At 41.5% G+C, this 27236-nt stretch overlaps 1 protein-coding gene across 1 annotated transcript in view; it reads left to right on the forward strand.

Moving 5' to 3' along the window:
- LOC114768253 (probable alpha-ketoglutarate-dependent hypophosphite dioxygenase) overlaps nt 1-27236 on the forward strand; it is a 78837-nt gene that overhangs the window by 3313 nt on the left and 48288 nt on the right. The gene's annotated exons all lie outside the window — the stretch shown is intronic.

The following is a 27236-nucleotide window of genomic DNA, read 5'->3' on the forward strand; positions in this document are numbered from 1 at the left end:
GGGACAATGGGGTGCTGGTGTCCCCTACGTTATCAGTCTCTTCGCTTAATTGGGCTGGAAGAAGGTTCTGTAGCAGCTCAACATGAGGCTCTGGAGGAAGGGTCTACATGAAGATATTTTGACTCATTATCCTGTTCATTTTCCAGGGAGGGCTAATAAACCAATTAACACCCCCCGGACTTTTAAACCATGCATATACTGTATTAATAAAATGTAGGAGCAGAATAATGAGGAGGAGCTGTCTATGGTGCTGAATTGTGAGCTGAATTGGGTTAAAGTAGGTTTTCTTTGACCTGTTTACCCCAGGAATTAGCGTCAGACGCAACTTCTCTTTTTTATTCATAAATTCTATTTTATTAGCCCATGAAAACACACACCCATGAGGGGAGGAGGGTTGGGGGGGGGGGTAACATTATTAGTATTTTTGGTCTATTTTTGGCGTGGAGTGTTGGGTGTGTATGTTCATGTCATTTCGAGATAACTTTGCAAAGTTATTCAACATTCCTCTGTTCGACATGCCATGCAAGTGTTCGTTGTTGAGTCCTGAAGCCACAACATGCCAAAACCTTCCAAATTAAACTTGACAGGAAACCGCAGACTCATCGCCATCTATTTCAAAATTGAAACAATGGCTCTAGAGAATAGTCGGAGTCTAGGCAGCAATGCCATTGGCTTTGTGGGCACACACAGTTTTAAAAAGCCTCATCCTTCCGGTGAAACACTGACATTATCATGTCCTCGGGTTGCTGTGGGTCCAGCAGAAGTGAAATTGAAGTGATATTTTTGCTCAATCACACAGTCATGATCAGTGTTCAAATACATCTCCAAGCGAATCGTTTCGCCACCTTCCACTCTTAATGTGTTCATGGCTGCATAGTAATTGCTGTACGATTTACAAAATACACATCATTTGCCTCCTTAATCAGCCCTTCTCCCCAAGAACATCTGCTCTCAGAAATCAAAAAAACAACTTTAAAGACACATTTGAGAATAAATGAGCAGAGACTGAAGGTTGCATTTTAACTGCCTTATGCATGACACAAATAAGTGCAAAAGCAAAGCATGTTTTTTCTTGCTGTCTCACCTAGAGGTCTCATTTGTGTGTATTCATGTCAGAAAATCCCCAAAATTACATTACATTTACATTACATTTACATTTTTAGCTCACAGTCTGTAGTTACAGGGGCAGTCCTGTAAGTGTCCTGGTGAAGTGTCCTGCTCAGGGTATTAACACCTTGTACTGTTATGCCCTGTAATTGACTGGTATTGAAGTGTAATGCAGCAACATACACTGTAAGTGCCAATTAAAGGATATAATCCCTTATATTTCACCACAGTAACCACCCATTGCCTTTAGAACAGCATTACATATTCACCGCATCCCTTTCCACCGATGTTTGGAAATAACTTGTGTCCAAACCCTCCCGGCTCCTTTAGCCCCTGTCAGTGTACTAAAGACCTGGAATTCTATATTAATTAATTGTGCATGATAGTGTCTGATATATTAAATAACCTAACAGGAAAAAAATAATAACAGGCTTTGTGTAAGCACAGATCAGAGAAGGTTGCTTCTCACTTTGTCAATTATTTAGATGTGTGTTTTGGGCAAGGCATGCAATCAGCCAATCAACCAATGGCTAATCACTTTCTGACAGCAACGTGTCAATAATTTGAGCCTTGTGGTTAAATAATGCTTATTTTAAGTCTTTTTTTTTATGTTTTTTTGTAAATAAGGTTTAAGGAAAAAAAATGGTGGGTGGGCCCAAACATGGCTAACATGCAAATTTTTTGCACCGTGCGCTTACAACATAGCCCACTCTGTGTATGTGAGGCAGAAAGAGATAATGAGGAAGAAGGCGTTTGTCTGAAGGCTGTGCAGCTAATTACCCAAGAGGAAAGCAGTTAGAGCGTGGAGAGATCCTGGCAGAGGTCTAACAGGCGTCTGGAGCGCACTGGAGCACCTCTGGGAAAACCTGTGAGCTTAGTCATGGCGACAGGACTGGATGGGCCAAGGGGGCGAACATGACGAATAGTCTGGCCCTCTCACCCTGCGTTTTATCGGAAGCCCCACAGCTGCAGTCTTTGCGACAGCTCCAGTAACGTTGAAGGTGCCGTCCGGTGCTGACGTGTGAGGTTGGCGTGTCCCGTGACCTGGTCTCTGAGGCTTGTCCTCCCCAGCTGAACACCTTTTCTCAGCCTCCGAGAGCTAAACTACCTCAAAATCTGGCCCATGAAGTGGGTCAGCTGATCAAACACAGTGTGTGTATCTTAGGCGATTAGTGTTGAGTTAATTAGTATTTAGCTTTGAGCTAGCAGAGAGGGACGATAACAAAGGAACACTATCCCCGATGAATCCTTTATAAATGCTTTAAAGTCGACCTTCTGTGAGACGCAGTTGGTGCCACGCTCCCAGGGCGATCCTGCTGTTCCGCGGCCGCTCATCAGCCCCAGGACCTTAAACCTTTTCTATTATACATGGAGCTCTGATGGCATGACAAGACGGCTGGACCGATCTACACCCAGAGCCAGATGACATCACACTGCCAAGATCCATCAGCAAACTGCCAAACGACCCTGTCCCTTCCATAGCAACAGCCATGGAACAGCCACCCAACCAACTCCTGATGTAGGATTAACAGGGTTTCTGCAAGACCTTTTAAGGAACATTTCCAATTACACTAAAAAACTATTTTACATCTGCTCTGATAAAATACAGCATATAGTTCATTATTTTATGTTATGCAGAGCTGTATTTGCAAGACATTTAGCTTTAATGCTTTTCTGATTTTTCATGCAACACTGGAGCCTTTGCGCCAAATATGCATGATTTTTCTTGCCCCATGTGCAGTAGATTTTCAGCTTAGTATTTGGCGATATAGACTCAGAGTGGGTTGTAAAGTTTATATCAGCCATCAGTTTCACCTTGGTCTTATTTATTGCTGAATGCTGCATCTGGACCATTGAAAGAAAAAAAATACAACACTGGACCAATATACAACCTCCACATACACACCCTACACTGTATTTTACACCTAGAATGGAAAAAGAATAGCATTTTAAAAACATTTCCAAATGCAATAAGAGCCTTTCATCAAAAGTCTATAAGGATGAGGTCTGTGTTTTATTCATTGTTATGTAACCCTTTAATGTTTTTTAAAGTTAATTTCAATGATGTGCTAAAGTGAAAGGTAAGTGGATCTCTTTTTTTGTCAAATTCCCTGGCTATTAAATCTGCTGTGGCCTCAGAGAGACTCTGGTGACATTCTGGTGTAAGAAAGGTGGGAAGAGGGATTGTCATTCACCAAAAGTAATGCTATATTATTTACCCTCACCTCTCCCCCTATTTCTCCTTGGATTCAGTTCCATCCAGGTTTCAATGATGATCCTTAAAGCCTGTTTAAAGCCACGGTGTTGCAGCAACCTAAACATAGCTATTACTCACTAAAATATTTGTCATTGTGTGACAAAAAAAGGGAAGGAGATTTCACTCTAGTCCCCGTAAATCCCTTGCAGATTCCATGGTAATGTCCAGAACTGCTAGGACACAATATATAAAGTGTCACGTCTTGGGGTTAGAAAAGTGAAGGAGGCGCAAAAGCTGGACATTTTTTTAGGGATTTTTATTCAAATAGAAAAAAAAACAAACACAAAAGGAACTTAAACATACATCAAAATCTACATTAATCTCTAAGGAGACCTGATCAATCGGTCCTAATTGGCTTCATCTTGGACTGATCAGGGCCCCATAATCTGGTGCAGCAGCTCTGGCTCTGTATGCCCAGCTGCTCCTGGGCATCACATAAACACTATTTGTAATTTGTATAATACACCCAATCACATACAATTAGAGTCCTTGAAACAGAGGTAGGAGGAGGAGTCAGCTTGTTCTTCCATCCAAGCAATTTTTGATGTTACCCCTGATGATGTCAATTTAGCTAAAACTCCCTTTATTCATTTAAAACTTAGGCAAGATTCCTGCCCTCAAGCATATGGATACTGATATAGGTAGGGGAGATTTATCATTTATGTTTTGGTACACCAAAACTACTGTTTTTATATATCATGTACTTATGTATATGTACTTTTTTCAATATGAAACGGGTTGCATAGAACTTGCAATAGAGACATTCAATCAGCACCGGCTGTATTTACTGCCAATATTTCCCCCCTCCCAGGCATTGTGTCAGGTCCTCACCTGCTATTGTCATGGGAATGCGGCTAAAAATAGTACCCTGTGACTCCAGCCACTCAAATGCTCCAGCATCCGAATGCTGTGTGGTGTAACAGTAATGCAACCGCGGGGGCCTGTGCAGGCTGCCGCCGTCGAGGCATCATCGCTTCCCTGGAACATTTGTACACATAACACACCGAGGGAGCGAGGGAGAGTCACATAGGCAGGATCAGACATGGCAGGAGTATTATTGGATGGGGGAATGGGTAGATAGCTGACTCTCAGTTTATGAGTGAAGAAAACAAAGAGCTCAGCCATATTTGCTCATTTGCAATAGCAGCATCAGCACATTTTTATCTATCTATCTATCTATCTATCTATCTATCTATCTATCTATCTATCTATCTATCTATCTATCTATCTATCTATCTATCTATCTATCTATCTATCTATCTATCTATCTTTCTTGCAAAATGGTTCACCTGGCTTCATATTAGGGTTCACCTGGCTTCTTATTTTTTGTCATGAAACACATTTTCCTCTGGGCATTAAAAAGGCTTTTCTATTTATTTCCATTTAATCTGCCTTTTTTATGTCCACATTTGTTGTAAATAAAAAGGACATAATGCCCACTCCGCTGAAAATGCAATCAAACTGTAAAAGACAAAAGACATCCCTTTTAATAACTGGGAGCAGAAACACGGTGGTCAGTACGACTTTTGAATTGCAGCGTCCAGCATAACCAAGGCTCATAATCCCTTCTCTACATCATTTGTCCATGTTGCTCTTGGACTTGGGCTAAAAAAGGTTAATGTCCTGGTTTTCAATTTTACATATTAAATAACCCAGAGACATGTAATCCATTATAAATAACGAATGGATTCGTTATCACTCATCACTCTCAAGTGTTAGAATTTTTTGATAAAAAGGCAGGCTGGGTGATTCTGTGCAATAGAATCCCTTAACAAATGTAAAAAAAAAAGGGACTAAAACTCTACTGAAAGCCATGAAATTTGTCATACCTTGCTCACATTTCTTAATCATAGAACATTTCTGCATCAAAGGGGCAATCAATGTAATTGATTGTTTCTGATGCATATTAAATGCGGGTCCAGGAGACAACACTTAACACCAATTCATTAAAAAACTTTTCTCAAACTGCCTGAATGAAACACTTAATTTTTGGAAAAGTGGTGTTTCTTTCTGTAAAATGTGACTGTGCCTTTGGCCTCAGGCAGGTGTAATTAATAGCAGGACACTGAGAATCTACTCTTCACTCACTCAGTCTTGTTTTGGCCCATTAGAGGAAGGCTGTAGCTCAGGCTGGTGCATTTAATGCTGGCCGCACACACAAAAGTCAGACAGAGATGCCCTGGCTGTGCAATGAAGGAATTAATGAGCTGTTTTACAGGGTCCTGGCCCCCGGCATGGAGAAACGGGCACGACCGCCGACGTCCAGAGGAGAACTGGCATCCTGTCTTTGGCAATGTTCTCACATGAATTTTCCTGTGCAGTCAACAGATGAACATACAAGCCGGCTGATGTCCATAATCAAATCTATTACCTGCCAAATGGTATTGGTAATTTAATATATTATTCACAACACAATGCTGACAAATGACTAGACATCAATGTCAATTCTAGCTTCCCTCCAAAGTCCACAGACACGCAGTGCCAAATTGCACTGGTGTGTAGGGGTAGTGTCACCCTTCAATGTATTTGCATAATGTCCTAAATATATGTCAGAATGTTAAGTAGTTGTTGCTGACAAAAATGTGGTTCAGATTACTGTCAACTGTTCCTATTGCACGGGAAATTCACATAACCCTCAAAATCATGAGAAGCACAGATAGAGTCAATTTAATCCATTGGGTCACATCAATATATATCACTACAGGAGAGTAACACAGAGGTGCCATTAAATGTGAATATCTAAAATGCATAGGAAAATGCATGTTTATGCATGTTTATGCAGGATGCTTAGACACTGCGTCCCAGGTCAGCCTTGTCAGTAATTGTGCTCCTCGCTGCAGACGGCTAGGCATCTGGGAGCAGGACTCCTCCTGTCAGCTGCAGTGAGACTCAGGCAGATGCATGCTGGGAGCCCTGCTGCTCTGTGGTTGGAATGGAAGCTGACATGGCGGTGGGCAGGCCAGATAATGGCTGTGCGAAGGGCAGCTTCCTTGGGACATGATGAAAAATTGCAGCGTTGCGCGGCCATGTGTGCCACGTTGTTTGCATAATACAGAGCATGATGCAACAATGCCACCATGGACCTGGATCCATCCACACATGCTCACCTATACTGAAGAATGATGCTGCCAAAACATCTGAATATACAGAAAAAAATAATAGGCATATTCAGTAATTCAGAGAGAAAAGACACTGTGGTTATGAACCTCCAAACCAAAAAAACTTTTTTCTTCTCTGCAGCCATTTTGAGCTGATAAGGAGTAATTGGCAAGAGCAAAACTGCAATTTCTTCAAGGAAACCGGGAATGAAAGATTTTCTGCTAGTGTACTTTTTTCTGCAGGAAGTTGGATTGTTAGCAGATATCTATTATTAACGATCGAGTTAGGGTAGTTTGGTGTTTATTCAACCATTGATCCAATCCAAATAAAGGTCATTAGAGAAGCAATATAAGCATATATACATTAAAGATTCACAATACCATGTTTTTTTTACTTTTATTTTCTAACCAATTGTTTTCTAACTTCATTAACCTGATATGTAGACTCTGAAGTAGTGAAAATGTTTTTACTTAATAATAATGGATATGAGCTGTAACATAAAATATGTAGAACATTGATGTTTATATGCTGTTATCTTTGTTGTTATAGTAACAGTCAACAGTTTATAGTGGATAATTTTAGTGGATAAATGTGACGTTTCGTGAGTTATTAAAGGCTTTAACAATCTTCATCCCTCTTAAGGGCCTCAGATGTGATCCTATTAGAATCAGGAGATACTTGAAGGATTTAAAATGCTCTTGTTCTATTAATGAACTGTAGCTTGACATCATGTGTCCATCATCTCGTCACACTCTGGTCTTCACCACATCACCTAATTTTCTGCTGCTGGATGTAGCAACAATAGTCCCAAAACCCAATCAGGTCACATTTTAACAATAATTCTGTCCTTGCCATTTTTTCACCACTTTTGTCTGCTTTTGACCATGAGAGTATATATGAAAAAACTACATTTGTTTTGGCAAAGGAGACAGATTTTCCTCACAGACCCTTAACATCTTTAAAAAAAAGCTTCGAGAAATGACAGGAAGATTTGTTCCTTTTTTTCAGCATACAGGACTATTGAACTATTGAGTACGAAATGTTCTCTAAAAGAGAATGCATTAGTTTCAAGGCTGTGCCCTCCGGCAGTGCACCAGAGGTTGCAGCAGAGAGACTCTCTCGGCCGTTATCCTGGTAGTTTGTTTGCCGTCCTCGCGCACCTCCGAAGCGTAATCATTTTATAACGATCATCTGCATTTTAAATGCCAAGGCAGTGGCACATCAATTTCTCATAATCGAGAAAGAGCCCGTAGGCCGACGTAAGGCATGAAAATCAGCACGGGTGCATGTTGCAAATATAAATATATAAATCTGCGCTTGTGTTTTTTCACTTCTTTTCTTTTTTCAGTGCCGGAGTGCACTTTGTGCAATGGCTGCACGGCATTCACACGATCAAAGATTCAAGTAAAGGCCCGCTTTTGAAAGCTGCGACTGAGCTGCGGTTTCATGGCCGGGAAGCGAGAGGGGTATTGAGAGGGATATAAATTTTTCATGTGTCCATTCGATTTGCACGTTTGCCTGTCATGTCTGCTTGGCCGCATGTGAAACTGCAGGCCGAGGCTTCTTTTCATTTCTACACAATATGAATAAGTGAATAGCACCGGCCATGTTAATCTTTTTATTTATTGATTGCGTTCAGTAGTTCAAGAACGACTTTTTCTCTGGAAAAGGGTGGACTGTAATTTCTTTAAATGCATGAAGCTGGACTGAAATCTCACCTGACCTGTCTCTATATAGCATACATTGTAAAATAAGGAGAAAAGGGACAAACATGTACAACTGCTGTTTAGTTTTTGCAAATCTTATTCTTTTGTGTGCAGGAAGGAATTGGGGATGGGGGTCCAGGCTTGGACACAGGCAGGGGGCATCAGGGAAAAAAGATTGGGAACCACTCATGTAGACTATGAAATGTTCCATATGGAAGTACGTCAGTCAACATTTCAGTAAAATGGATGGTTTGTGAGGAAGACACCATGATCACCCTAAATAAGTGTCGGCTATTCCATTTATTCATGTCAGATACGTTGCCAGTGGCCAATATCCGATAATCACCAATCAGAAAATCCACAAAATCCACCTCTAGCAGGTTAGCACTGAATAAAAGAAATATTAGATCAGACCAGAGTTATGAGGTGATGATGTGACCTCATGGTTATTACAGCAAATTCTGAATTATTCTCTTTACCATGGAACCTTCTTTTCCCTGAAAGACCAGTGGAATGAATGAATGTGCGATGTTGAGGTTCTGGCCACATTAATTAAAGGAGTGACGTAAAACAGTCATCTGTGGCTACAGTATGTCTGCAGGATCAAAAGGATAAAGAGGAATCCCTTGTGCATCGGGCTTACGTTGACTGCTCTACTCTACGCTGCTTTGAATTTTTTTTTGGATGAATCAAAGTAGGATCATCACTTGTGGATTAAACTGGGAGCCATAATATAATTAGGCATATTAATCATTCTGTTATGTAACAGGAGAGGATCTTCTGCCATCAGCAGTTATCGGAAAAAGCTGCTGTCAGATATGACCTGTTCCTTTCAAGCGAGCCCAGAACTAATGTTTCTTTGCTCAAATCAACACATTTTTATTAAGATAAATCAAACGTCAGCGCAACGTTTGGGGTCTCGCGAGTGAAGCAAAAGCTTGGCAAGGTAGCCCCGCTTTGTGCGTCAAGCGAACATGGAATCTGCATACTCCTCAGTGTTTAGCCCCCCAGCATTCTGACAGAAAAGACCAAGGCGGCAACAGCTCTGTTCGCATTATCACTGCAAACACACCTGCCTGACGTCTATTCAGCCCGCAGTCAGCCCCGGCTGCGCCTGGTGCACACGCCTGGCAGGAGGGGGCTTGCAAAGCCCTCCCTGTGCACCATGCATTACTTGAACTTCAACTGGCGGCCAAGGTGGTCTCTTTTTCGGAGAGATAAAGATGATCCTGTGATTCAGAAGTACACCTGTGTGTATTAAAAAGTAATTGCACTCACACCTAGGGTATTTTTAAAAAGCCCATTTCATCGAGTTTTCATTTGAGTTTCATAAACTTAACAAACGTTGTATGTTTTACTGGAAACAAGATGATTCTGATGGTGATCTTGTAATGGTTATAACCCAGTGGGGGTCCTAGGCAATAGAGTGAGAGAGAGAGATAGAGAGAGGGGGGGGGGGGGGGGGGGAGAGCGAGAGAGTGAGAGAGATAGAGAGAGAGAGGGAGGGAGAGAGCGAGAGACTGAGAGAGAGCCCCTTCAAGCTAACTCGTTGAATAATCGCAGTCTGCAGATGTCTACCATACTCAGAATTCACAAAAATGAACAGAATTTAATTAGTTACATAATTATGCCAGTGTGCTGCCCATTCACATGTCTACTAGATATATTTACCATTTATATTTGTCTTAATAGCAATGAAGAAAACTGATATATAATGCCTCTTGGAATGCTGGTACATGGGCTGTTGGAAGGGCACGGGTGGAAAATACGTCCCCACCAGTACACTGAAAGATAGAATGAATTTGAATCATTATAATCAATAACTCCAATTATAAAGATGTGTAGACCAGTCTGTTCATACAAATTCTTCAAAGAATTTGTAACCATATGAGACTTTGCAATTTGGTGGTTCTTAAAGAAACCATTAGAGATGACAATATAATAAATATTATACCAATCACCAAATGAATCCTAACAAATATGACAAAATTAGGGGGGGAAACTATACTTTTTGGAATTGTCAGGTTTATTCATACATTCAGATTTATTTCGGAGGCCCTGGAAGATCTTGGCTCTGGGGCAACTTCTGTGGTTATCCACTGCACAGATTTAACCCCTAACCCTGTGTATTTCGTATGTGAATGACATGCTGTAGTAGTATTCACTATTCTGGACATTTTAAAATACTTTTTCTTTTTTTAAATGGAATAGTTGGATGATTGGAGGAGCTTCGCTGCTGCCCTCATCAGTATGGTGCTCCATGACCTCCTCTCGTCTAGAGCCTAATCCACAGGATTAGTGTACCAGACTGTTTCTAATCAGCCCAGATCGAGAGCCATTTTGTTTCTCCTCCCCACACCCGTTTACCCCCCAGATTAAAAATGTCCCCTGTCAGTCTGGGGCCGCCTTTAGTCACTGTGTACAGGCTGGTGATGGATCTGGATGATTTAATGAAATACTGCAGCTCAGCAGTCATGGCTTTCTGTACGTCGATAACACTAATCGAGCAGCAAACCACAATCGTCTGTGGTCTGTCTGTATCTTTCCTTATTGTTCACTGATCAACTTTTCAATCTTCGGCACAACTCAATTCAGTGTTTGTGTGAGTCACACACACACACACACACACACACACACACACACACACACACACACACACACACAGGACTCAGGACTCCTCGCATCTCCTTGAATCCCTGCTGCATATGTTAAACTCCGTTCGCAGCCCCTCGCCGCTGTTTGGCATAATCTATGCTACTCCAAAGCTTGTTTGCTTTGTGCCTCTCCCGCAGCTGCCTCGCTGCCGGCTCTAACGTTGCGCTTTGCTTTCGGCTGACAATGTGAGCGGGACTCCAGACAGCAGCGCTGCCACCTGCCCAGAGAGAATTTTCCACCACCACCCACACCATCTTAAAAGCTTGCCGTCTTCCGAGGCCGCTGTGATCCTTTTGGACAGCGCTGCACAGATAAATCTTCCCCTTTGAAAGCTCACTTTCCATCTGGCAGTCAGGGATGTCACAAGGTGTTTTCTCCAGAATCACTAAAAAAAATCACTGTAGTTTAGTTAAAAAAATTTACGAATAAATATCACACCATTCACAAAGATATTTCTTGATTCAGCAACAAATGTAACAAGATTCACAAATATAATTTATGACTTGCAAATATAAAAAAAAATAATTTTTGACTTTACAAATGCATTTCTCCATAAATGTCAGTGCAGTTACATTTATTCTCAAACCGATAAACCTGCATTTACAAACCACCGTATATATATTTTTGAATACCCTTACATTTATTTGTGGATTTTTTTTTTACTTCCCTGACGGCGCTGGATTCACAAATGTATTTTTTTTTTTTTTTTTCTGAAGGTTTCCAATACAATGTCAATCACATGGCTGTAAAGTGTTGACATGTGATCAACGGAAACCACTTGAGATGAGTGAGCGTAGAAACTTCCATTTGAATTCAGCAGATACTCAGGTACTACCACTTAAAACACTGGAGGATTTGAGATATTTTTATTACTTTCCCGATTCATTTTATGAAACTATTGTTTTCGCAATTCCTAACAAGAGAGCACGACAATGAAAAGTAGCACAATGTTGACAACATTAAAATCAAACTCTCGATCATCAGCTGATGTGATTGGCTGTAAAAAAAAAAAACACATTTGTGCATTAGCGCATCAAAAATCCACAAATAAATGTAAATGTATTCACAAATATATACGGTGGTTTGTAAATGCAGGTTTATCGGTTTGTGAATAAATGTAACGCAACTGACATTTGTGTATCACGTACATTTTTTTTTGGAGTTAAGAAATGCATTTGTAAATGGTGTTACATTTATTTGCAAGTCATAAATTAGATTTGTGAATCTTGTTACATTTGTTGCTGAATCAAAAAAACATATTTGTGGATGGCGTGGCATTTATTTATGAATTTTGAAACTGAACTATCTCCATATTTTGTGGGTGCATTTGCTATTTACAGATGTCCACTGGCATTTTAATATCAAAGATACGGATCTGTAAAGAAAAAAGACAGTGTGACTAAGTGAAAATCAGCATGAAATTTTTTATTCCACTGCACTCAGCAGCTTTAAGAAAATTACCTTGCCACAAAGCAGCAAGACACAAATATGAGCCCTAAAAACTGCACATGGGATACCAGGAAGCAAAGGAAGCAAGGACAAGAATCTTCAGGGGAGCCCAACCATACACCAACCAGTCATAATGGCATATGGAACCTGCGGTGTCTAGCACCAAACTGTCAGTAGAAGGTCCTGTAAGTTGTGAGACTTTGTTTAACGCTTGACTTGATTGAGAATTTGGAGGCCAATTCAAACACATCAGACTCATTGTGTTTCACAAACTGTTCTTGAATTGTGCAGTTTCTGTGAATAGGCGTACTTGGTCAGCCACAATCCATACAGATGCAGGACCCAAGATTTCACAGCAGAACATTGGCCTAAATAGTGTGAGGGTGGTAGTAGTCCAGTGGGTTAGACACTCGCATATGAACCAAAGTCACAGGTTCAAGCCTCAATGAGCAAGACACCCTTAGTGTCTCCAGAGAAACTGTAACTACTTGTTATAAGATGCTCTGGACAAGGGTGTCAGCTAAATGGTGTAAAAAATATCATGCTGCTCCCACAGTTTTGTGTTCTTCTCATAGTGCATCCTGTTGTATCCAGGGATCCACATGAGGTTAAAACAATCGATTCATCTTCTGCCATTGCGCCATAGATAACTTTGGATGCTCACACGGGCATGGATGATCATCATGGGCACCCTACGCAGCACCATACACAACAAGCAGACAACATGAGCCAGTCTGCACTCCACACGAGCATCACTGGGCCAATGCAGACCAAGAACATTGCACAGAAATTGCCGGTTTTGGAGATTCTCTGACCCAGCCTCCCTGGTCAAAGTCTCACACACACACACACACACACACAAAAACACACACTACATTATTTTATGCTTTAAGCACATCCACTCTAAAATGTTCACTTGCTACCTAAAATATCCCAACTAGTGCCAGGTGCCATTGTTCTGAGGAACAATAGCGCATAATGAATGTGCGCAGTAGTGAAGAGTCTGTAAATGCAAGTATCCAGCAGCAGCATCAAGGCTCTCTGATGGCTCTGGGCTAGAAAAACTGTGCTGTTTATATGTGGCGTGATTGATCTGCTGGAGGGCAACAGCTTAAAGAGTGCAAGAAGTTGGATGCTCTGCTGTGTCAAAGAGGGCAGCGCACAGCACATGAATTTTTGAGACTGCTTTCTTTTCTATTTTTGTTCATGGGCAGAGGCAGACCGATGCAATGGGAAAAAACTCATTTGTGACTCCGTGTTTAATCTGAGTTTTTATTCAACTTAAAGTTGTATTTAAGTTGCAAACAAATACTCAAGAGATGTTCATTTGCCTCACATTATGAGCATAATAAATAACAGTGCCTTTTAGTTTAAGAAAAGCTGACAAAATGAACATGTTAATCGCTGCAATTAATTCGAATTATTTTACACATTAAAATAAATTTGCACTGTTATCGCCGCTGCGTTTTAATTGCTGTACGCTCGCACATACGTGCCATGTCAGTGCTTGAGGGCTGCTTAAAAACCAAATAGTATCTCTACTATAGTTTATGTTTAAGGCTTGGGTCCGTATGTCATGTAGCGGCACTTTAATGCCTGGCCATTGTTCTGAAAGCGATCTCTGTGTTCCAAGTCACTTGTTTGCTTTGCATCATCCCTCCATCCAGTTTATCCTACGTTGATGAGAATTATATTATTCCAGACATGCAGGGAGCACTCCTGGGGCCGTCTGAAGAGGTCTGTGTCTTGAATCACACATCGTGTGTGTCGGCAGGAAGATCCGTTGTGGAGCTTACAATAACACAGGAGTCAAAGGAGACCTGTGGGCACTGAGGGGAGGAAAGAGGGAAATTAAAATGGCATTAAGGTGTGCAGACGTCTCCTGAATTGTTTACCACGCCGCTCTGCCACGGTGAAGCCCACGCCCATCCAGGGCATTCGCTCAAGAAAGCCTTTAAATCAGTCTGTGGGGCTCGGATGCGGTCATGCTTCAGTTTAAGTGCCTCGGGAACCTTTTTTTTTAAAGGGGGGGGGTTTACACAAAATCCTACACATGCTGCAATCTATATGAAAATTCAGTTCGAAGCGAGCCCTTTATTTTTGTCATTTGAGCAAGCACAAACACTGACCATTAATCACAGAGAGTTCAAGTGTGGCTGGCCAAACAACAAAATGAAGAAATCTGTTACGGTGACCTCATTTTCTGCAGGGCTTCTGCGTAAGACCAGACAGCTTTTTTGCTCCGTCTGGCATTTGTATTAGAGCAGAGTGGCTGCGCACTCTTACTTTTCATTTGGGCTTGGGGTGAGACAGGAGTTGGGCCAGTTTAATGGAAAGAAGTCTGTTTACATGGGGGAACCAGGGACTGGACTGGATGATAAGTGTGTGGCCAGGCATCATCAAATGAGGCTCCATAGTCTGAACCCTTGCTCTGTGCTAACACACACCTCATTTGGCAGATTCAGGGAGATGACGGCCATTTGACTTAGATACAAGAGCTTAAAAGCCGAAAGAATAAAGTAGCACTCATAAATATTAGTTCGCTGAACAACACAGATAGACGTTTCAAAATATGTGAAATTGGAGTTGGCTACTTCGTACCTTTACATTGACCCATCAATGGCATTTTCAAAAAGTTAATCCAAGCAATTATTTCTTTAAAAACTTACTGAGCATTTATCAAAGAGCTTGTGAAGGACACCGCCTTGGTATCATTTTTACATTTACATTTACAGCATTTATCAGACGCCCTTATACAGAGCGACTTACAATCAGTAGTGACAGGGACAGTCCCCCCCGGGAGACACTATGGGTAAAGTGTCTTGCTCAGGGCCACAATGGTAGTAAGTGGGATTTGAACCTGGGTCTTCTGGTTCATAGGCGAGTGTGTTACCCACTAGGTTACTACCACCAGGCAGAGACAGATCAAATGTATCATAAATCCAAGAAGCTAGTGTGAGACCTCAACAGATGCGTCCACACCTATCAGAGGTGTTAAATATTGATGCCTTTCCTTATTGAATTTGCCCTCTGCTATTGTCTAGCGTTAGCTAAGTCCTATGTGTGCACAGCCTCTGCCCCGAAGCTTGTGTGGTTCTCTCTAGAGTCAAAATCCTTTGCCCCCTCATGCTCTCAGAGAGAGGCCTGTAACTTGTGGCTGTATCTGGAGGCTAGGTGTTAGTGGCCATGTAAAAGTGTAAAACATGACCTTCATTCATAACAGCTTCTGCTACAAAAAAAAAAAAAAAAAAAACTGAAAGCAAAATGCGACTTTATACTGTCTGTTTGTTTCCTGCCCTCCTAATGTAGTGTACATATTTATTTACTAAATTTGAGTTATTTGGCTGACAATTCATAGTACATTGCTAAATACAGAAGGTGCTGCACCAGCTGTGCCACCCTTTGAGCCAGTAGCATCCTTATCTCTATGTCTGTGGATGGTCAGATGGGCACCACTGTTCCTTGATGTTTGACAAGATGAAACCCAGACACATCCAGAGGGCTTGGACATAGAACCAGCATTCCAGAACTACCACTACTTTCCACCTGACTCAATGGCCACTCAATAGCCTGAGTGTTCAGGAGTGATGGGGTTAAATGGGCTTTCTTCAGCCTCCACAGGAAGTTGAGACGCTCCTGGGCTTTCTTGGCTGTTGAGCCGGTGTTGAGATTCCAGGAGAGGTTACAGAAAAGGAACTTTGCGTTCTTGACACACACATCTCCGCATTGGATCCATCAATGTTCAGTGCAGAGTGATCACTTCATTGTCTTCTGAGTCAACAATCATCTCCTTTGTTTTGTCCACGTTCAGAAAAAGATTGTTAACCTTGCACCAGTTTGTCCGTCATTGCACCTCCTCTCTGTACGCTGACTATGAATTTTCTATCCAGAATGTGAGAACCAGACACACACCTGTCTGGTTCTACTGTCGTCTGGTGTGTGAGGGCTGGATTCAAATAATGCATTTATTAATTTATTAATTTTGCAGCACAGTACAAGCATTTCCTGAACAGACCTTCCTGAGCACAGCTTGTGCTAATAGGTTACACCCACACCAGCACCCACATCTGTTCATGCATAAAGAAAATCCTCAAATACAGGCTCACACTCAGCCCAAGGCAGAGCCAGATGAAATGTAAATATCTCATTATTAATTACATGGCCAATATTAAGTAAAGATTGAAGGAAAACATGTTATCTTGTAGATAAAACTGAAGATAAGTAAAACATGCTACCATTATCGTTCTTGTGGATATAATAATTTCAGTTTGTTTAGGCCAAGGCATCTTAAAGTGGATTTCTGTGATGAACTTGAGGGTCCATGCTCTCCCTGTGACAGCATGTCCAGGTTTTCTGCTTTTCGGAGCCAAACACAAACAGTTTAAATGCGTTGGCGATGCAGAATTGGCACTGGTGGGTGAGTGGCCTGGTGCCCTGTCTGGGGGTTGTTCCTGCCTTGTGCCCAAAGGTTCCTGGGACTGACTCCAGCATCCCTGCTAGACTGACCTGGATAAAATCGGTTTCCGAAATGAAACAACGGAAAATAAACACCACTGTGCATGTCAGAGGAGGAAGATTGGTTGAACGTCTGGTTGAACGTCTGTAGACATAAAAAAAATGGTTTATTTTAGGGAAGGGCAGAAGTCACAGCTGACCAGCAGTGTGCACCATGCTCTGCAATCTGTGAGTAACCGAGGCTGCTTCTGAATGAAGGATGAGGTAATTAGCGGAGATAATAGGGCCAACGCTATAATGATCCTGGGAGTGCTACTGTACAACACATCACACTTAGCATTTTTTAAGTAATAATTCATGCCTGATTTCACTTTTCCTGCCACAGTCTCCTGCCGTGACACTACACACACTGTCACACTCACCACACATCTCTTCACAACGATTATTCACGTATGGCGCATTATTACATAAGCATGCATTCATGCATACACCGTGAGACAGAAACCTGTGCGTGATTGTCTGTGTGCGTGTGCATGCATGCAAAAGTGTGCTCCGTCCTGACTTGACCTGGACGTGATGGCAGAAATGTCAGCACGGAAGGAGGCAGGCTGCAACTAAATGTTATTTCACAAGAGTCTGTTCCCTTTCAGTCCCCCGGAGAATCACCGTGGCCATAAATAAATCATCGGCGGCAGGACAGAAACACTCAGTGACGGAAAGCGCCAGATGGCTAAACACAGATTAACTGTCTGCATAACATATTGACCCTTTGCTGAGGAATGCAGTGAAGGGGAGACATTTGCTTCATCGTTTTGTGTCTCTCTGACTCCTCTGATTTGTATTTGTATTATCTGTGGTCAGTCAGATGCCAATTACCGTAGCGGCGGCAGCAGAAGGCTCTTAGGTCAGCATAGGTTTTACTTTGAAGAAGCTGTAAGGTGAAAGATGGTTCTTGTAGGAAGCAGCCCAACACCAGAACAGTCAACACCAGAATTAGAAATGGTTCTTAGAACAAACATTATGACACACAACAGTTTCAGTATTGCTTTTGCCAGTGAAGGACCTCAATGCCCTCTAACCAGCCAAACGTGTAAATAAAATACAGGTCTCAGGTAAACTATATCCATCAACTTCTATGAAGAAATATATTTTTATGATTTGTGAGTAGAAACTGAATGTAGCATTCATAAAAATCTATTCTTCTCAATGAATACCTATTGTGTACACATATTGTGTACATATATTATGTACATACTTCTTATACCTAGCGGTTAAGAAGTGAACCCATAATCAGAAGGTTGCTGTTTTGAATCCCGATCCGCCAAGGTGTCACTAAGGTGCCACTGAGCAAAGCACCGTCCCCACACACTGCTCCCTGGGCACCTGTCATGGCTGCCCACTGCTCACCAAGGATGATGGTTAAAAGCAGAGGTCACATTTCACTGTGTGCTGTGCTGCTGTGTATCACAATGACAATTTTTTTTTTTTTTTTTGCTGTAGCCTAGTGTATAAGACACCCGCCTATGAAGAAGACTACAAAGTCCTAGGTTCAAACCCCACTTACTACCATTGTGTCCCTGAGCAAGACAATTAACCCTGAGTGTCTCCAAGGGGGACTGTCCCTGTAACTACTGATTGCCACAAAATGCTGTGAAATCTGCTTGGAAAGTAAGGGTTGTGGGAGGAGCATTATTATTAAATATTGAAGCTGTGGCAGCAAATTAATAAATATTGTTAACTTATTAATGGTAATTCTGTTTAATTGGAAAAAAGAACATAAAAAATTAAATACTGTTTCATCAAAGCCAGTTGATCAATGAACACCGGGTCGCGCTACTTGCTGTCAACGAAAAGCCAAAAATGAAATAAGTTTTTATTTTCTGTTGGATTTTTAATTTGAAAATTGAATGCCACACAGATTTAATCCAACATCAACACTGTTAAGATCGGAATGGCATCACAGAACATGGGATTATGGGAGTGACAATGACACCCTGGTGTTTGTTTGGAGCTAAATCCCTGGCCTGACAACGGCTTCTCTCTGGCAGACCAACTGTGGCGACTGTGGAGACGTGGGGATTTGATTGCCTAATGAGACAGGCCTGAATATGATTATCTTGTGCTGCTGTCACACTCATTTTCAGGATAACACTGATCACACAGATGTGTGAGCCAAGTTTAACACCCAGTGGGGAGGGCTCTCCCAGGAGTGGGCACAATGTTGAGAGACGACTGAGTACTGGCAGGTTATTGTCATGAATTAGATGGTGAATGCATGACACACCATTGTGTGTGTGTGTGTGTGTGTGTGTGTGTGTATTTTCTCAAGAGCTTATTTATATGGGTGTTGTATTGTGAATTGCAAAGTTGTAATGTACACACAGTGCCAGAATTGTAGACACATAATTGAATTAGCGACTGATATTATAATTATATTGTATTTGTGAGAAGCAGATGTCTGTATGGTCACACCCACATGTGTTGGTCTATAAGAAAACCCCCCTTTGGGTTTGTTATGATGAATGGAAATGTATTTTGTATTAGCTAATGTGCAAAATAGGCAAATTTCTGCCACCAAGAGTAAAGTTATTGTGTTGTCAAATATGCATCATTATTTTATGATGTTGGGGTGGTAGTAGCCTAGTTGGTAACACACTTGCCTGTGAATCCTAAGACCACAAAGTCACATGATTAAACCCCATTTACTACCATTGTGTCCCTGAGCAAGACACTTTACCCTGGGTCTCCAGGGGACTACAGGGGACTGTCCCTGTAACTACTGATTGTAAGTTGCTCTGGGTGAAGGTGTCTGATAAATGGACCATTATTGGAATTTTTTTTATCCCTGTCTCCTATAATGTTTTGCCTGAATATTATGTGATCCAATTTAGCAGTTCATGAAGAAAGTGGTACAATATTACATTTTTCTTGGACCTCGGTCCTTATACTCTCTTGTCTAGGCCTCACTGCATGAGGCTTAGACAATGATCTATATATCACAAAATAGTACAGGGTTATTTAACCCTTTAATGCATATTGTATTTGAGACATGCATTTCTGATATTTAATTACCAAACTTTGCATTAAACCCTTTTGTATGCTATCTGATGCTGGTCATTTTGCACTACAACATTTCCCATTGTCAGATTGATAATAAAGTGATAGAGTGAAGTGATTGTCATTGTGATACACAGCAGCACAGCACACGGTGCCCACAGTGAAATGTGTCCTCTGCATTTAACCAATCACCCTTAGTGAGCAGTGGGCAGCCATGACAGGCGCCCGGGGAGCAGTGTGTGGGGACGGTGCTTTGCTCAGAGGCACCTCAGTGGTACCTTGGCAGATCGGGATTCAAAATGGAAAGCTTCTGATTACGGGGCCGCTTCCTCAACTGCTAGGCCACCACTGCTAGGTAAGTCATCTTCTCTTTTAATGTTACAACAAATTCACAACTTGTTTGACACAAACAATGACAACTTGGCTGTTTCCCAGATAATTATCACTTATTTTTCAATGCTGATGAAAAATGTTATGGTGCATCCAGGACAAGCCCTGCAAATTTCTTTTATGCCCATGTGCGTTTATGACAGCAACAAAGTGCTGATAGGCGTTGGCTTTTGTGTTGTAGTTACAATCTAATGCTGTTAACCCAATGAATGACGGTTTTGGTTTGTTAGAACTTTAATCATTATGCTCATTTCTGCCAATTGTTCGGGCCAAGGATTTTAATGGTGTGTCTGCTGACTATTAGAATTTCCCTGTAATTTGTATTATGTCACTTAGACATTATTTCCAGGCATGTTATACTCATGTCTTCACTTTCTGTTTACTGCAGAGCACACTTACACACACACACAAACCAGCCTTAATTCACGCAGAATCGTATGCCCTCATCCACCTTCCGGCATTCACCATAAATACCCTGGACGGACTTATTAATGCCAAAGAAGTTAATAAACAGGACCACATATATGTGAAAGTGGAGTGATTGTCATTGAACAACACTGTGTACATGGCGACACAATGAAATGTGTCCTCTGTATTTAACCATCACCTTGGTGAGCAGTGGGCAGCCATGACCTCGCCTGGGGAGCAGTGTGTGGGGACGGTGCCTTGATCAAGGGGACTTCGGTGTTGGCTAGAATCCATCATCACTTTGAAACGGTCTGGGTCTTCAGATTTGTCTCTCAGCGTTGCTGAGATGTTTGTTAATTTGTTTAAAAGGTGCCTGCTGCCTTTCACGATGTCTTTGCTTTGTTCAGCCGTTTTCAACCATCGTATTTAAATATGAAAAGTCCATGAGTAAAGTGCACACAACTTCCAACCGCATGAATTGTTGCTGTTGGTGAGTAAGTGAAACTCCTCCCATTTTGTCCCAGGCTCCCAGGATGGATCCCAGTCTGCTCTGTCATCAACTGAGGCCAGGACTGTAGCCCAGAACAACACACATGTTCCACTGAAGAAATTATCAGTTGTTCTTATACGACTGGACCAGCATAAAACTCTGGAACCAACAGGAAGTGACGAGAAGAAGTGAATGAAGTAAAATTAGTATCATGACATGATGTGGACATGTCACCATAACTACCATAATTGAACAATAAACTGTCCCCCAAAATCGTGATTAAGTTATAATTTAATTGTTTTAAGACCATTATTCAATGAATGCCAATAATAATGATAGTTTAATAACATAATTGAGCAAGTACACTCTTTCACATTGCGTTGAACCTTTTATTCTTAAGAATATTCAAATATTGGCAAATTATTTAATGCAATTATACTCTATAATTGCATTAAATACTAAATACAATAACCACTAAGTTAAATTAGTATATTTTATTGATACACCGTGTTGAAACAAGAAAGGCCAAAAATGAAACATCAAAATTATTAGCCCACTAGCAATAAAATGTCAATAGTGTACCCTTTCTGAGCCGCACAAACCTCTTATAGTAGCTCTTTACTAGGTTGGCACAGGTCTCCTGAGGGATTTTGGCTGATTCTCTCATTGCAAATTGTTCCAGCTGGTCCAAATTGCATGGCTTCTGAGCATGGACATTCACTTTGAGCACCTGCCACAGATTGAGGTTTGTTGTCAGAGTGCAGGCCACTCCGGGATCTTAGTTTTTGTATCCTTGAGGAACTGTTGGACTAATTTATGGATTGTATGTGGTCATTGCCTTGTCGACTCCGAGCTGATTTTTGCATATTCTGCCTCAAAATGTCACTGTTTTTTTTTTTACATTTTTATGATGCTCCCACACAAGGCTCCCCGTGCCTTGATGCCCCAACATGATGCCGCATCCACCATGTTTAACTGTGGGAACTGTGGTCCTGGGGTTGAAAAACTTTCTTCGCCAAACATAAGCAACATCCATGCACTCAAACAGTTCCAGTTTAGTCTCATCAGACCAAAGCAGAGACTTCTACAACTCGTCTTTAACTTTCAATTGTTCTCATTGTTCTCAGGTGTACCTCAGTTGGGCTCTGATATGCCTCACAAATATGTTCCTTGAAACATTGACTTCAGATCAGCAGGTCAGCAAAAAATCATGTTGTCAGATGTCTGGGGCTCCTTGCTGACATCCCTGATCACCATTTTCCTCTCCAGAGTTCTCAAAATGTTGGTCAGTAGACTCTCATGTGTTCATGTGCCATGTTCCTTGCAGTCTTTTTATGCTGATTGAATGTTGTTAGGAAGACAATTGATAGCACAGGTGTGATTTCAAAGCTGGTTAGTGATAGTAGGCATGTTTTTTTAAAGCAAATAATCACATGGGGCTCATATGATTTTCCACCCCATTTTTACTATATTTGACATAAAGCAAGCCTAAAAATGTTTTTATTATATAAAGTTTCATCAAATATACAAATATTTGGTAGAAGTTTAGGAAAATATTCCGTGTCTGCCTGTCTGTATATATACAGTACAGGCCAAAAGTTTGGACACACATTCTCATTCAATGTGTTTTCTTTATTTTCATGACCATTTACGTTGGTAGATTCTCACTGAAGGCATCAAAACTACGAATGAACACATGTGGAGTTAACAAAAAGTTAGGTACACTGGACCTGAACCCAGATGGGTTGAAGTGAAGGCAAATGGGCCAACAAGTGCTAAACACCTCTGGGAACTCCTTCAAGGCTGTTGGAAAACCATTTCATGTGACGACCTCTTGAAGCTCATCGAAAGAATGCCAAGAGTGTGCAAAGCAGTAACCAGAGCAAAGGGCGGCTATTTTGAAGAAACTAGAATACAAACCATGTTTTCAATAATTTCACCTTTCCACCTATTCCACATGTTTTTACTCAACAGGGAATACAAAGCAGTTTAAAAAGAAAACACATTAAAAGTTGGTAGCTGCCCTAATGTACTTGTCTTTTTTTGCTTTGGGCATTTTCCTTATTTCAGCCAGTGGCATTATTTTGTTGAATAATGTATTTATTTCAGAAACATGCTTTAGGTGTATATGGTTACTTTATGTGTTTTTATGGTTTAATGTTCTTTTTTTTTTTTACCTTTTACCACAGTTGAAACCAAAGTAATCCAATGCAAACATAGTAACAAGAGTTTAAGACAAAAAACTTCATTTGCACCAGAGGAGACCAGTGTGGACACTGTGGGAAGAGTTTTTCAAGTACACATCTTAAAGTACACCAGATGATACATACTAGAGAAGCCCCTCCAGTCTGCTGATTGTAGGAAGAGTTTATCACAAGCATTGTCCATTAAAAGACACCAGATGATCCATATTGATGAGAAGCCATACCAGTTTCTAGAGCGTGGGAAGAGTTTTTGACAAGCATTGTCCCTTAAAAGACACCAGAGGACACATACTGGAGAGAAACACTACCAGTGTGGACACGGTGGGAAAAGTTTTTCACAAGATTCAAATCTTGTGAAGATTCAAATTCAAATCGGATTACTCACATAAGGTTACATACTGGAGAGAAGCCCTACCAATCTGCAGAAGAGTTTTTTTACATTTACATTTACATTTAAGGCATTTGGCAGACGCCCTTATCCAGAGCGACCTACAACGTGCTTCCATGTTACAATCAATGAAGTGATCAATTCTGGTTCACTAGAACCCCCAACTATGAATACAACCTTTTTATTCACTCTGTTGCAGATTCTGTACATAAGTTCGACAATAAGAAGGTTACAAGTTGAGAAACCGCACCAGAAGCGAAACAGTTTTTCATACTCATCAAACCTTAAAGTACACCATAGGATGCATACGGAAGAGAATCTGTAAAATCCTCATTCGGACCTTGTATGTGTGGATTTCCTCTTGGCATGCACACTAGGTGGACTGGTGACTCTGAATTGTCTGTAGGTGTGCTTGTGCCCTGGGCTGTTATCCAGCAGAATGAAACCCTGACTTGACGGTTTTGGAAAGAGACTCTTATCACGCAGGGGACAAATGAAAGAATAATGAAAAAGCAACACAACAGACACAAAAACAGTTAAGAAAATCAGTTTTATTGTTTTTAAAGAGATTTTTGCTTATTTAAAAAAAAAATTGTTCCTAATCTACACCAGGCAGTGATCAGAACGTCCCAAAGCTGAAAGGGGAACAGTCTTCACTTGGGCTTCTGTTAAAGTAAGCCAAACAAAATAGCAGGTGTCTCTTTTAACTTTGCGTAGAACTCATACTAAAAATGTACGTATGCAAAGAAAATATCAGATTTTTTAAAATGTACACATCATAAATCATGGGTTGTCCACATATTCTGCCCTCTACACGCCCCCCAAAACCTTTAAGCCTCTGGTGTATCATGCCAACCTAGGGGAAAGTAAGAAGAGAACATTTTCTGGAACTGAAATATATGTGCTGGAGCGTGAAGTGGAAAGCCAGGAAAGTGCAGAATGGAAAACTCTACAAGGCCAATACGGACACATCGGAAGCCAAAGAAGAAGAACACACATCACTAGTGATGCTGAACAAAGAAAAATGTGCTGCTTTGGGGGGGTAACAAAAATTTATTTGATTTACCACTGTAAATAACATTTCTCCCTCTTGTTCCAGTCATGATAAGTAGGCGGGACCACGTTAAAAAGGTTTGCTTGTGTCTGTCAAAGCTGAGCAAGCCGAGGTGTCTGCTGCTTGAACTTGACCATACAGTGGTTGCACATGTGCAGTAAGGGCAACCCTCACGACGGGCAACACATTTCAAACAGCACCACCCAAGCAGCACCATATGTTACCTGGGGAGGGGCAGAGTCACTGTGATCTGGTGTTTTTCATGACGGTAGGTAAATCAACTCTTGCTCCCATCTGGGCTTGCCCACATAGAGCCACCATGGAAATTTAACTGGGACCCTGTTGGGCAGTCCACACCAGCCCATCTCCAACCCATATGGGCCCCACTTGAAGGTAGTTTCATTATCAGTTCCAATTTAGTAGTCCTTCCTTCCGTTGGGGTTTAAAAGTGTTTAGTATTCCTTTTGGAACGTGGACAGATGAAAGGTACATAATAACTCACCAACATTATTATTATGTAAAGGGTCTTATTACCCCCAATTTGTTGTTCCTGCTTCTCTCTCATTTTTTTTCCGAACCCAGAAAAGCAACGTCCCTGACCAGCTTTTATTTTAGATTGTGAGAGACTTTAAAATAAAACACGTCTTTCTCCATCCCTCAACGAAAGGCTCTGGTTGCAAATAGGTTTCAGTTCAGCTGGCTGTCAGAAGCTCCTGCCTTCAGCCGTCTCCAGAAGCAAATGCGGAGAGAGAGCGAGAGAGTGGGGAGCGTCAGACAGCTGGACCAGCGTCCCAGACAGCTGCCATCCCGGCGCCTGGTGCAAATGAGTTTGGATCCGGTTGATAGGGGCTCCAATCCAAATCAGTTACTGAGAAATCTGTGTGCAGCAGAGATTCCTTTACTGTCACTTCCCGTAAAAATCTGTGCTTCCACAGCAGTGTCTAAAACCAACACCCTGTAGGAGTTTTTTCCTTAAAATTCCTGCTTTTGTTATCACTTTTTGACGGCATGCACCTCATCACACTCCAACACATTGGGCCTTCAGCTAGCTAGCTTTAAGAAGTAGGAGTTTAAGTGCGGACATTGTACAAGAGGCAAAAAGACTAAAGAACAGGTTGTCAGAGCTCTCTAGAATGCAAAATAGATTTTGTAGACATGTACCAATAATGATCAACTACACAGCAGATGGTTAATTCCTGTTAAATGAATATTGAATGTGTTTATTTATTTAGCTAATATGCCAGAATCTCAGTTTGCAGTGTCCCTTTAGCTAGCCAAGATGCTTGACCAGATAGTTTGACCAACTTCGACCTGCAAGTCTCCATCTGAAAAACAGTATAATGCTGGCAGCTGGTTATAGCTGGTATATATTAGCTGGTATATAAGCCTGACCAGCATGAAAACACTTCAATTTGGTGTGAAAACATTTTAAACAGTTGTATCATCTTAAGCAGGGTTTGGAGGACTAGCTTGACTTGAAAAGAACCAATTAAAAAAAAATACTCTCAGACATCTTAACAGAAGTAATGGACAGGAAGCATGCAGGTTGCATTGTTTCAGATGCACCTGAGCACATGGCAGGGCTCCCCGATGATGTCTAAATGCAGACACTCTCATCCATCTCATTGGCATTGTCTGTCATCTCTGTCTCCGGTGCGGTCTGACAGATGGCATGACAGAGGCGCAACAGGCGCCATGTCTCCCAATTAATCACCACCGCGGCCCTTTCTCAGCAGGAACTCTCCCACAGTTAACACTGCTCGCATGGCATGAAAAGAGCTCCAGATATATATTTGCCACAGTCTGGTTCGTGGACAGTATCATCCTGGGGTCCACGGATACTGTGATCATTTCAAAGAAAAAGTCTTTTGTCTCTCTGACATCTGTTCCTTTGTTATACACCTGTAACCTTGCAGAAGACATGGCTCTTCGAGCAAAACTGTCTAGGTTTTTTTTTTTTTTGTGCTTTTCTGACCATTTCATGCTAATATTGTAAAAGAACAATTGTGCCTCTGGCTGGTCCATACATTTCTATGGGAATGTAATTTATAAGAAGCATTGGTTATATAACTGGGAATGAACGAAGCAGCAGATTGTAGCACAGAAATACAATCGCAGTTTGACTGGTAAAGCGGTTGGCGATTGCCTGCTGGTGATCTACTGCCAGAGATCATTAGCCAACGGAGGCAGTGGCACCCAGAAAATCCTCTGGCAAAGGAAGCGATTCTCCAGTGGTCCAGATTTCCCAGTACAGACTCCAATGACTAGCTCCACTACTGAAGGCAGCTGCATGGCGAAAGGAGACCTAAGCTTTTGTTGTACCGTGATGCGGCGACAGCAGTGCCAGCTACAGCTGTTGCTGCAAGTCTGGCTCCAGAGTTGAGTCAAGTTAAAGGAACGCTCTAGTCTAAATCCAAATGAATTTGGAAGCCAGATCATGGATGCAGCCCAGGAAAAAAGTTCAAGATCTTGATGTAATATGTATTCGAGAAAAAGAGACAAGCGTTGGTTTAAAAT

Source organism: Denticeps clupeoides, chromosome 18, assembly GCF_900700375.1.
Source record: "Denticeps clupeoides chromosome 18, fDenClu1.1, whole genome shotgun sequence".
In the NCBI taxonomy this organism is placed as follows: domain Eukaryota; kingdom Metazoa; phylum Chordata; class Actinopteri; order Clupeiformes; family Denticipitidae; genus Denticeps; species Denticeps clupeoides.